We start from the raw sequence: 12,885 nt of genomic DNA, 5'->3' as shown, positions 1-12,885 counted from the left end.
CCCATACCAAGTACCGTACTCGGTACAAGTACAAGTACAGATACTTTTCAAGCTCTAGACTAGACTAGACTAGAGAAAAACTCAAAAGTTAGGAGGCAGCTGTGATTTGTAAGGAGCACACGAAGCTCCTGGGATTTGGACATCTCTGTTTTAATGTATGATTTTGCATTTATAAATATAAATAAAGGGATGCACCGATACCATTTTTGCAAGTACAAGTACTGATACTTGTCCAAGTATTTACAGATACAACTACTGTTGATAAACTGTTTAAAATTAACTCCGTTACAAAAACTAGAGGCCATCACCTAAAATTGATGGAAAAAAAATTCCAGCACAAGGGGCGAAGGGGGTTCTTCACAGTAAGATCAGTTAGGGTCTGGAACTCACTGCCACAGGCGGTGATTTCAGCAAATAATGTGGAATTGTTCAAGAAACTTTTGGACGATTTCTTAAGGGACCGTAATATACAGGGGTACGGGTACTCCTAGAATGAGATCCTAATAGGTTGGACTTGATGGACTAATGTCTTTATTCAACCTCAAATACTATGTAACTATGTAACTATGTAACTCTGGTAGTTCTCATGAAAATGCCAAGTATCGGCACTGGTATTTGAAAAGTATCGGTGCATCCCTAATTGCTACAACTGATTTAGCTGTGCTGGCTGTCATTGAGCAGTCTTGTTCAAGCAATACTTAAAGGATAGCATACCACCACAGCATAAATTGAATGTATTGCAGCTTACCAGTACTTAGGTATGGTGGCTGCATTTGTTTTCTTTTTGCAGACTAAGAAGATTTTCAGTAAGTACCGAAATTGCATATTAATCTTGCGAAAAATTCACTGTCCTCGTCACTTCCTGTGAGATAAAATAGGAACATAATACTATTCTACTTTTCTTCTGTAAAGGATGCCAACCTTGGCTCCTGCCATAGATACATTGGATGAGTCAGTGTAGCCACCCAGAGACAGAAAGTGTGTTATTTTCAGGTGAAAATAAAGTAAAATGAAAACAAATGCAGCCATGTCATCTTAAGACTGGTAAGATGTATTCCTTTTTGAGGGTTATAATATGCACTTGCACTTTTTCTGCCACCTGAATTGAGCATGCACATTCCCCTTAATATCATGCCAACATTCTAACAACCATTGCCCGCTGCCCTTGAAACTAGAAGCAGGTACAATCAGTTTGCAGGTCAGATCAACATGACTTATCTAGTACCAGCATCAAGTAGAATCACAGTAGGCATACTCTCTCTAATGTCTGTCCGACCAGTGATTCCTGAAATTTTATTTTTACCTGCTGTAAAGGTGCCCAAGCGGTTGAGCTGTAACCAGATAATCTCCTTACTACACAGTGCCCAAACCTCTTAAAGCAGAGCTTTACACTCAGAAATCAAACTCTACCAATGCATCCCTCTATGTATGATGATTAATAATAACATAGACATGTCTGGTGTAAAATGATGGGGTCTATTCACAAAGCTACCGAAGGATCTAGCAGTAGCTTCGGCTGATCCAGGACCCCTTCGGTTCAGGGCTGCTGTACGGGCTATTCACTATAGCCTGTACAGCCCCCGAAGTTGGCCGAGGGGCTCAGTCAAGCCGAAGGCATATGCTTCGGTTCGACTGAGCCCAGGGGAAATTCGAAGCTGGCGTCGTAAGCAGGGACGCCTTCTGTCATTACACTGCGGCTCCTGAGTACACTGAGAACCCAGCGGAGCTGCTGTAAAATCATAGCAGCTCCGCCGGGTTCTGTGTGTAATGACACATGGGCATCCCTGGTTACCAGGTAACCAGGGACGCCCATGTGTCATTACGACGAGAGCTAAAGGGGAGCCGACGAGGATATGAAAGCCGACTCTGCAAAGCTCTCATCTTAATGACAGAACAGCGTCTGCTGGTTACTAGGTAATCAGCAGACGCTGTTCTGTCATTATAATATGAGAGCTTTGCAGAGTCGGCTTTCATATCCCCGTCGGCTCCGACAAGCTCTAATTCTAATGACAGATGGTCGCGGCCAATAGAAAACAGTTGGGCGTAGCTAGCTGTCACTGTTGGATCGGCTGAGTCGAACTCCTTCTGCACTTCGGGTCGGTCGAACATGCTGAGCATGTTTGGCCGACCCAAAGCCACCCAATGTATGGCTGATTTCAGCCAATATACGGCTAAAATCAGCTGTACAAGCCTGAAGTGAATAGCCGAACAGTGTTCGGCTCACTTTACTTCGGGTCGGTTGTTCACTCAGCTGCCTACGGCAGCTTTGTGAATAGGCCCCTATGTGATTTTCAAATACTTACACTTGCAGAGCGTTCAATTCCTGTTTTGAAAGGGCAAAATGACTTTAGTTTGCCAAAGCAATGCCCACTGGGATTGCCTTGTCATCAGCAGAGCATTGCTGGGAAATCTCATCTGTAATCTCACAAGATCTCAGGCAAATGCATTTTCCTCCCCTGAGATGATGTGCATGGTCACATGTGCCAGAAATCCAGGAAGTAAAAGAAGAGCTAGTAATCTGCCCTTAGTAAATATGGCCACTGTCAGAAGACTGGGGAAGAAAAGGGAAATAAGATATGCAAAGAATACAAGGCCTGCAATTATCTAGAAGTATGTGTTTGTAGATTGTCATTACTAAACATTTTGTTTGTTATTAAAGATATGAGTAAAGGTCTGCTTTAATGTCCACCCTAGTTGAACCTCTGTCTATTTCATGAAAATCATGGGCTGCTTATGTGCCCCATGCCCTCCATTATTAAATACAACCATGTCACATCTGCGATACTTTTCTCTGGAAAGAAAGAACTGTGTTATCAGGTATTTTCTTACAGCAGTAACCTTATCTATTGCATTCATGAAAACAGGACGATGGAACCCTCCCAACCTAGATAGCAATAAAAAATATAACCAGCAATTGAGAATTCTGCTGTCATATGTCTGGATCCTTAAGGTGCGTGGATCACGGCCAAACATGTCACATTATAGAGAGCTGTCCCTTTCATATTAGAGTGCAATCTCTCCCCACAGATCCCAGGCACGTTCAGCACTCCTCTTAGCACATGAATAACCAACCTTCAGATTTCCAAACACAATTCACTGCCTCTATTAGACTTTTCATGTCCCTGTAGAGAAGAGAATAATAGGAGCTTGTCAAGATATCATGACAATTCAATAAGAGAAGGCAGGGAAGACAAAGGTTCACCGCTCTTGCTGATAACCTCCTGTGTTTTTCTTTTTTAGGTATTTGGCTGGAACATTAACTAGAGTCTGTAGAGATTGGCCAACAGAAGGGGTGATTTTCAGGAAATCACAATGTATTACATTCAGAGTATCCTCTTAAATGCAAGGTTTCATTGTACTGGGAACAAAAAAGTAAGTAAAATGAAGAAAAGTACAGAATGAAAACCTTTAGGACAAAGTTCTGCAGGGAAGTCTCAGTTTCCTTACCTGGGTGAAGATAAGGTCACACACACAACTCTTTTAAGGGCTGTTATGGCATGATGCAAATGCAGGTCATCTTGGGCACAATGTATCAGCAGCAATCACCAATGATATCTGCCCATGATTAAAAGCTAGGCTGCATTTATAATTTGGTTTGTGATTTGGTAAGCATAAGTATCCCCTTCCCATGTGGTAACTTTCAAGTTCATTGTATAGGACTTTTCATCCTGCAATATCACAATATGCATACACCATACAAGCTTTACCATATTACAGGACCACACACAAGCAGGGGTGCAACTAACGATTATTTTCATAATCGATTAGTTGCCCGATTACTTTTTCAACTAATCGATTGGTTGCATTCAAAACAGATATCTGTCTATCTCTCTCTCTCTCTCCCGTCCCCCCCAACTAACCGATAATGAGAATAGTTGCTAACTATTCTCATAATCGATTAGTTGTTGCAGCCCTACACACAAGAAATCACTTTGCAGTTTCCTTACAGAATCATCGAGTCCAACCTAACTAGCCCACTGTACATGCACAGACTTGTACTGTATAACAGTGCTAGAGCTATTTAATGACCGCATGAAAAATCTAGGAATTTATTAGAGAACAGATGCTTTATTTAGAGCATTTATTATTCACAGATCCCCTCCCAATTTTGGGGATTTGCCAAATAGATTTCATTAACCTAAATGGACCATGGATGTTAACCCTGCAGCCATATGTGCCTCGTGGCTCTTTCTTTAAAATGTACCCATCATTATGCATCCTAGTTTTCATTATTTTATTAATAAGCCTATCAGTATTTGCAGATAGGTCTTCTGGCTGGGTAGTTTTTAAAGAAAAGTCCATGCAATAGCTAAAGGATATATAGTATATGCCAAAATCCTAGCATGGGGAGAAAAGCTCTAAAGAATGAGGAGCAGAGCCTTCACCCCTATTTAGTAGAATGATTAAAAAAGACTTCCATGGCTTTATGTTAAAGTGTGTAAAAAAAAAAAAGCTTTTCCAGTTTTGAACAGAATATTAAAGGGTTAGGTGTCCTTGCTGAGGAGATTCAACATCACTATTTGTCCTAGTGGCCAGACCAAGACAGAAAGTAATAGGAAATCCAAAATGATATGGTTCTTCTAACACGCGGTGAGGGAAAATCTTCCAGTGGGGACAAATGCTCAGGTGACAATTAAGATGAGATTTCCTCACAATTTTAAGATATTTCCTCCTACTTACTGCTTTGTTCCTGGGACAGAAACTGAAGGAACCCCAGACAGCAAAGTGAATAAGTTTGTGTTGTAGATACCCTATAGATACCAGTCACAGGGATTCTGTAATCGACTCCTAATGTGTAGTACCTTTTTGCAAATAGTAAATAACCATTTGTTCTGAATGTGCTAAACTGATAAAATATTAAATAGATTTGATTGCTACTGGTTATTGCACTGTGCAAAAAACCCTAGACATTGGAATAGAAAAAGTGTTGCTGTAACACAAGTTCCCAGATAATTTCTAGACTCAAAAAGCATTCTTTGTGTTCTGAGTATACAGGATGTAACAAACAACATTCACATCAGCACCTTTATAGGCAGCCTATAAATGTAATTTAGTAGTCTCTTCTTGTACTGGGTAAATAAAAATCACAAAAGTATTATGTCCCCATACAAACATATAAACAACATGTCGCTGCAATTGACACTGCGGGAATTCAATGCTAGCCACTCAGTCTGAAAATAAAAGTGAAGTAATGATGCTGACAGGTCTGACAGTTTGAAACAAATGTAAATAAATGTGGTGCCATTTGTGCTGAATGGCTACATAAAGCTAATAAAACAATTTTCTTATATATATCTATATATATCTATATATCTATATATATCTAGATATATCTAGATATATATAGATATATATAGATATATATAAGAAAAATGTACAGAATGAAAACATATATATATACATATACACACACTGGCCATTTTGACCTAAAGATGCCTTTTCTACCAGATTATCAGCCCACGTGTGGATATTGTCAAAGAAAAGGGGGACATTTAGACAATGACTTTAGAGGAACTGCCGAACAAAAACAAACAGATATAAATTTAGGTATCCTTAAAAAAATCCAAAGACAATATTCCCTGTGCTCATTAAAATCAATCACTATATATGCATGCCAAATTCAGTGATGGACATAAAAGAAACATGTGTGGGAAATTATTGTGGAACCCCATAGTCACTAAAAGGCTAGTCTTTTAGTGACTATGGGGTCCCAATATAATTTCCCACAAAAGTGTCCTCTATGTCTACCGCTCATTTGCCATCAGACTGTTATGGTACCCTACATGGAGTCTTGTCTCTTTAAGTGCTCCTCTTGCTCAGCTAAAATCGCAGGCAATCCTGCAATGCTCTGATAGGAACCCTTCTATGATGGGGCCCTGTGTTGGAGTCCAGGCTGCACCATTAATATGTTTGCCCCTCCTATTATAAATGCATAGTCTGTACATTTGCATTTTTGATTGGAGTCACAATCATGTGAACTAAAGTGACCCACATTAAATAAAGATTAAAGATTGCTGGTAACTAAGATAATGTATTGCAAGGTTTAATTTCTTTTCTTTTGGTTGTTCTTAACAGAATAGACTTTGAAATGTTGCATAATCACTAAATGGCTAAGAAATACCCTGCTTTTATCATTTCAGTAAGATACAAGACTTCCAAGTCTTTAAAGGTCTCTACGCCATGGGGTCCTAATACATTAATCAATGGTCGAGTCATTTTCTAGTTAAGATAATGGAAGCTGGAGTTCAATACCACACGAGCTGGAATTACATGGTGACTGGCCTGTTACTGTACCTTTCTAACATTTTCTAAGCAGCTTTCAGAAAATTACCTTAATAAATAGTAGCAACAGTTTTCATTACATACAGACATTATTTAACCTAGAAACATGTGTATAAGGGAATAATGTACCAAAAAAAAAGTGCTGTGTGAATCAGCTGCCAATGTAGCACATAGCCATATATGCCAACATTTCAGAAATAGCCTTTTGTTGCTGTGTGTCAAGCAAGCCATTGTAGAGAATGTACGTAGAGCTATTGTAGAGAATGTACATGTATATACTGTATAGGCAAAAAAGCAGAAAGCCTATAAGCCAAGTCTTTGCACACTACTGGTGACTTCTGTTCTGTAGTGTAACTTGGCACTGGGATGTTCCACACAGGCTGCATTTCATTTTGCTAGGCACATTTGGCCAAGCTCTGCTTAAGTATTAAACGACACAGCTGGGCTAAATAAAACTTGTGATAAGAGAATAATTAAATTCACTGTTTTTTAAAGTTGCAGGCCCCAAAGCTTTTATCCTTATTTCTGGCTTTACTAACGAATATGTTATTTACCTGTAACAAGCATGCAGCCAATGAGATTGGTGCAGTTTCACTTATATTGTACTGTCCACCTCTCTACAGCCACCATTGCAAGCCTTATACTTATCTATCCCTGATTGATCAGGATATCACCTACAAAGCTTGGTCCTGGAAATGGGTAGTAACTCTGTTTAATCCTACGGAGATTTTGTACTCCATGCTTCAGTGGAACACAAACTCTCTGCATAGGATGGAACAAGGACTGTATTGCACATGCGTAGGCCCAGCTCGGTAGATGGCAGTTTCATAGGAGCAACCATTGGATCAGGAACAGGTAAGTAAAAGACTTACAGATCTGGAGACAGAGGACCGTACAATATAAGTATAACTGCACCAATTGGATCAGGAACAGGTAAGTAAAAGACTTACAGATCTGGAGACAGAGGACCGTACAATATAAGTATAACTGCACCAATTGGATCAGGAACAGGTAAGTAAAAGACTTACAGATCTGGAGACAGAGGACCGTACAATATAAGTATAACTGCACCAAACACTTCAACTTCTGCCAGGAAAGATGGCTACAAATACAGACCTCATTAACAATAAACTATAAAGCTCTAACATTCAGTCAATGTGACTATTCTACTAATATGTCTATAGAAGTAGTATGTTTTTCTGTTGTGTGTAGAAAACAGGTGCACGGTAAGAAGAAAGCAATCATAGGGTAATGGATTGAAGAACTGCTTCATGGCTTTCAACTGGCTGTCCCAGGTCTGCATAATGAGGTAGTAAATAAAACTCTGAATATTCAATGCATTGTAATCAATAGGAAACATTTGAATTCTGGGCAGCAGACCAGGCGCCCTCCTTCCTTCCACTACACAAGTCAGATATTCAACAGATCAATACCCTCACTAATTGGTCTGCTCCGTATGTCACCTGAGCTTTGCTCAATGACACTTTAACAGTATGGAGCGGTCCAAGTAGATGATAGCCAATCTGCAAATCAGAAGCAGACTGAAGGCGTGTATGTCATAATATTAAGGTTGGCCTGTGCCAAATATGACAAATCAAAATGAGGATTTGATTAAAGAAAATGTTTACGCAGAGGTTACACTCGGGGAAAACTGCCTAGCAAAACCACCAGTAGATCCAGAAATATAGGAAGCTGAGGTTTTATGGAAATCTTAACTTTTCCTGTAAAAGTCAAGCTTTTCCCTGCCCTTCTTCTTCCCAAACCTTCCTAATGGCCCTTTAATGTCATAAGTGACCTCACTCTCAGATCGAATGATTATTTGGGCAACAGCTTTCACTGCAAGTAACCTCTACTTATGCATTTCTTTTTAATACATAGAGGGGAATTTATCAAAACTGGAGCAGACAAAAACTGGAGCAGATGTGCATGGCAACCAATCGGCTTCTCTCTTTCATTTACAAATCGTAACTGAACAAACTGAGGAGAGAAGCTGATTGGTTGTCATGCAAGGCTGCTCCACATTTTGTCTGCTCCAGTTTTGATAAATTCCCCCCATACTAAGTTTAAATTGCCCAGGATTAAGAAAGTTTCAATAAATAAGGCACAAATCAATACTAAAAAAAGGCACACAATGTGTTTAAACTCCAGGCAGATATAAAAGACACAAATCAGTTCAGCTTTGCATATATTAACACATGCTTAAACTTATTTTTGAAATGCAAGCATTGTAAGCACAAGGAACCAATCAGTATGCAATGCAGGAAGCATGTTGATAGAAAGAGTGATCGGGGCTACCAAGGGCTGCAAGGTTTAAGTGCTGATTTTTGTCTAGGTGCTAAAAAAGTTATACTGATCTGGTCCTCAGAGCAGGCCAATCCTTGGAGCCTCACATCCCCTACGCTGCAGCGGTCTAAGGGTCCTTGACGTTCTCTACATAGTGTATAAGACGTGAGGACGCTGAGGGACATACCATCGCTGCAGCAGGAGGAGACATACTTCAGGGACTGGAGTAGCAGCCAGCTGGCTCCACAGTTCAGTTGAGTATAACTTTTTTAGCACCTAGATAAAAGCAAGCACTTACCGTAACCCTTGTAGTGTGGGTTTAAGAACACTTTTCACCAAAGTTCTGCTTTAAGGTAACATTATCTCATTTGTAGCACATACTGCCTTGACAATCAAGGGGTAGGCAAACTCTGGTCCTCCAAATGTGGTGAAACTACAAACACCATAATGCATCTGCCTCTGGGAGTCATGCCTGTAGCTGTCAGAGTCTTGCAATGCCTAATTGCCTACCCCTGGCATAGTCGTTCAGGCAAAATGCACTCAAACACAATGCAGCATATATGCTGCAACAAGTGCTTATACGTTTCACCCCTTGAAGGCCACCCCTTGATGCCACCCTTTCAGGCATGAATGTGTGCTGGTTGTCTACATTTGAAACCTTGTATGCAAAGCCTAAGTCATCTTTTTTATACATGTAGCTTTACAATGCAGTAGATGAAAACTGATTAGCATTTGCCTTCAAATTCTAATTTCAACTAAAATTCTGACAAATTCTAATATTAATTGTAACTTTGATTTTGACACATAAAAATAAAAGGATAGCACCGGAGTAGAAGAACACTGAAAATAGCAGTATAAAGCACAAAGTGGCTGCAGTACAGCTTTTGCAATGGCGCGCTTGCTGGTCTAGCCATGATGTAGGTGTCATACATCTAATCTAGGTATCTCCCGTTGCTGTATGTGCTTCCTAGGCCGTTGTGCTACTTTACTATGTTTAATCCTGCAGTTAAAGTGCAGCGAGGCAGGTTTAATATCATCAGCTTTTAGCTATAAGGTCACTGCTTCAGGCTTGAAGGTAGCGAATGCCGGGGGGAATTCTATGGACTCAACTTCAGTTTGCAATCTCAGTAAATTATTCATGGCTCAGAATCGGGACAGAGAAGGCTGCAGCGCTAGCAGCTCATAGAGGGTTGTCACTCGGCAAGCCAGAACAAATGCCCCTTGCTTTATTTTCTCCATGTACACACATGACCTCTTCATAATAAACCAGAACAAGATGTTCATCCTAGGACAGGGAAACACCCTGTGTGTGCACGTATGAAGGTGCTTTAAATATTTACAGGCCCAATGTTCTGTGATGGGAAAGAATACATTTAAGAGCCAACTCTTTAGACAAAAGATGCATCAGTATCCTAAAGACATATTTTCATGCACTTATGGACATTTATATAAAGATCTATACTGTATATGGAACCTCAATAAAGAACAGTGGAGGTGGAAAGAGGGACAGAGGGATTTAGATTAAAACGAGGGACTATTCATTTAAAACAGGGACAGTTGGGTTCGATACATGCAATACAATACATGTAATTGCATGTAATGCAGTACATTGCAATGTATCAGTCTATTTGTGTTTTTTTTTTTAAATAACTCAAAATTTGTCTTAATGTGTTAATGGGACATCAAACCAATGATGTAAAAATTGCAGATCCAAAAAAAATTAGGTATTTGTTTTAAATTATAAAGGTGGTCATACAGAATCAAATATTTAAAGTGACACTAAACTCTGGAGTTAAATCTTAAAAATACATTCAAATACCTTAAATATTAACAAAAATGTATCTTATTTGTGTATCACTTGGCTGTAGATCCTCAAATCATCTCTGAATTGGTGCCGACACTGTCCTTCCTTCTGGAGGGGGGCTACTTTTGTTCCCCATGGTCCCTGTGTGTGTTTGTAAAGTAGCCACCGCACCAAGCTCACTCCTGTGATGAATTAAAATCTTATGTTTAGTTTTCTAATTTGTATTGAGATTGTAGTCCATCACGGGGGTGAGCTTGGAGTGGTGGCTACTTTACAACACACACATGGACCATGGGGAACAAAAGTAGTCACCCTCCAGAAGGAAGGACAGTGTCAGCACCAATTCAGAGATGATTTGAGGATCTACAGGCGAGTGATACACAAATAAGATACATTTTTGTTAATAGTTGGGGTACTTAAATGCATTTTTAAGATGTAGCTCCTGAGTTTATTGTCCCTTTAAAGTAGGTCTGAGCCCAGTCACTAAAGTCTCATACAACATACTGTCTTGGTCCCTTTTAATCTGTTACAAGTGCCACTAAAAGTGTTCTGCAACATCTGTTCAAAAAGTGCAAAAAAACACTTCCTGGCCCAGCTAGAAATCTTGTGAACCGATAACTGTCTGTGCTCTCTCTGCAGCATTCTTATCAGTGACATTGTTCCCAGGTGACAATGCTGCTTCTCCATAGAAAAAGTATGGTGAGTGAGTGTTGGAACCCTAGGACAGGAAGTATGTTACTGGCAGATTCACCAGGTGAAAAAAAGGTGGAAATTATTAGCTGACAGGTTTTCTGCCAGAATCAAGAATTTTCTTTGGACACAATGATTTCAGTTGTATGTTTAGCAAGCCAAAAAGGAGAAATTAAGAAAATGTAATTATTAGGGGTTACATACAGGTGAAACTCGAATAATTAGAATATCGTGCAAAAGTAATTGCAGTAAGTGCTGCAAAAGGGGCCCAAACCAAGTACTGAGTACATATGCATGCTTGTACTTTTCAGAGGTCCGATATTGTTCTATGTACAATACTTGTTTTATTGATTGCATGTAATAATCTACTTTTTTGAGGTTGTGGATTTGGGGTTCTTGGGGTTTTCATGAGCTGTAAGCCATAATCATCACAATGATGACAAATCACGGCTTGAACTATCTTGCTTTGCATGTAATGAGTCTATCTCATATATTAGTTTCACCTTTTAAGTTGCATTAGTGAAATAAATTAACTTTGCACGATATTCTAATTATTCGAGTTTCACCTGTACAATTGAACTATTCCCTTTTATATAAAAAATAATAATAAAAAAAAAGTTTGGCCTTAGATATATTTTAAAGTGGAATGCCAGGATTTGCAAGGGTTAAGCAAGTTGATCTAGGAGCTAAAATAAAGAACATATACTCAACTGATCCTGGGTCCAAACCTGTCTGCTAGACCGGTCCCCACAGCCTCTGCTCTCCCGGGCTGCAGCGGCCTAAGGAACCATCACATCTAATATCATCATGTCTAATGCAGGTGTATTAGACGTGAGGATGCTGAGGGACATTTCACTGTTGGAGTGGAGGGGTAGAGAAGTTAGCACTGATTGCCGCTGGAGAGAGGATCATCTTCTTTATTCTGGCCCCTGGAGAAAAATGAGCGGTTAACCATTGCAGTCTGGGGGTATCCCCACTGCAAGGGTTGGTTTTTACAATTCCTAGAGTTCCTCTTTAAGGAAATGATTGCAATAAAATACACCACACTTCTCCTTTAATCCCACAACCCGTTATAGCTATTTGGTTCTTCCAAGCTATCTTTCTGTTAAAATCTTATAGAAAATACATTGGGCCATAGTAGATAATTACAGGCTGCAGATCAGGATGTAGAAAGACCAACATTGTCCCAGTGTTTTATTTTACAAAATTCCCAAGGCAAATGCTTCACTTCTCTCAGATAAAAAATGATCCATACTTGGGTTAAATGTGAGCACCAAGGGGTATTCTGAAGTGGTTTAAACAATGTAATATGCTTTTTTTCCAGTCACTATCTGTCCAACCCACGATCTGTCCCTGAGTACTTTTTGAACTGAGTGTCTGAAGTGTGGATGCCTGGTCTCCAATCACTTGTACATTAAAATCCCTGGTAATGGATATGAGAATACAGCTACATTTAAAGCCCAATAAATCAATTGTTCCGAGAGCTCTTCCTGGCAGGTATCAATTACACCCTATTTCTAAATTAACTTTAGGCTTTACTTTACCCAGTTATTTTCTGATTTTAGTACATTTCAAAAGAAAGATTTCTCTTCAGCTACCATTCCGAGAATAATTCCTCTAAATGTGTCATTGACTAATTGTTTAAACAGTAGACCATTGCATCGAAATTTGATTTTTCTTTTTACCTTATAGTCTCCCAACTAAAAGCAAGGTGCCTCTAAGTGTACTGTCACATTCCATGCTTGATGTTATACAACACAATATGTACATTTTACATACATTTTTTTTACTCATCAGCATATAAATATATATATATATATATATAT

General features: G+C 39.4%; 1 protein-coding gene across 1 annotated transcript in view; it reads right to left on the bottom strand.

Annotated features, from left to right (window-relative positions):
• LOC108795983 (ephrin type-A receptor 3-like) overlaps window positions 1-12,885 on the bottom strand; it is a 187,364-nt gene that overhangs the window by 127,778 nt on the left and 46,701 nt on the right. The window lies entirely within an intron of this gene.

Source organism: Nanorana parkeri, unplaced genomic scaffold (assembly GCF_000935625.1).
Source record: "Nanorana parkeri isolate BGI_ZX_2015 unplaced genomic scaffold, ASM93562v1 scaffold1033, whole genome shotgun sequence".
In the NCBI taxonomy this organism is placed as follows: domain Eukaryota; kingdom Metazoa; phylum Chordata; class Amphibia; order Anura; family Dicroglossidae; genus Nanorana; species Nanorana parkeri.
This window is presented reverse-complemented; position numbering and strand designations above follow the sequence as displayed.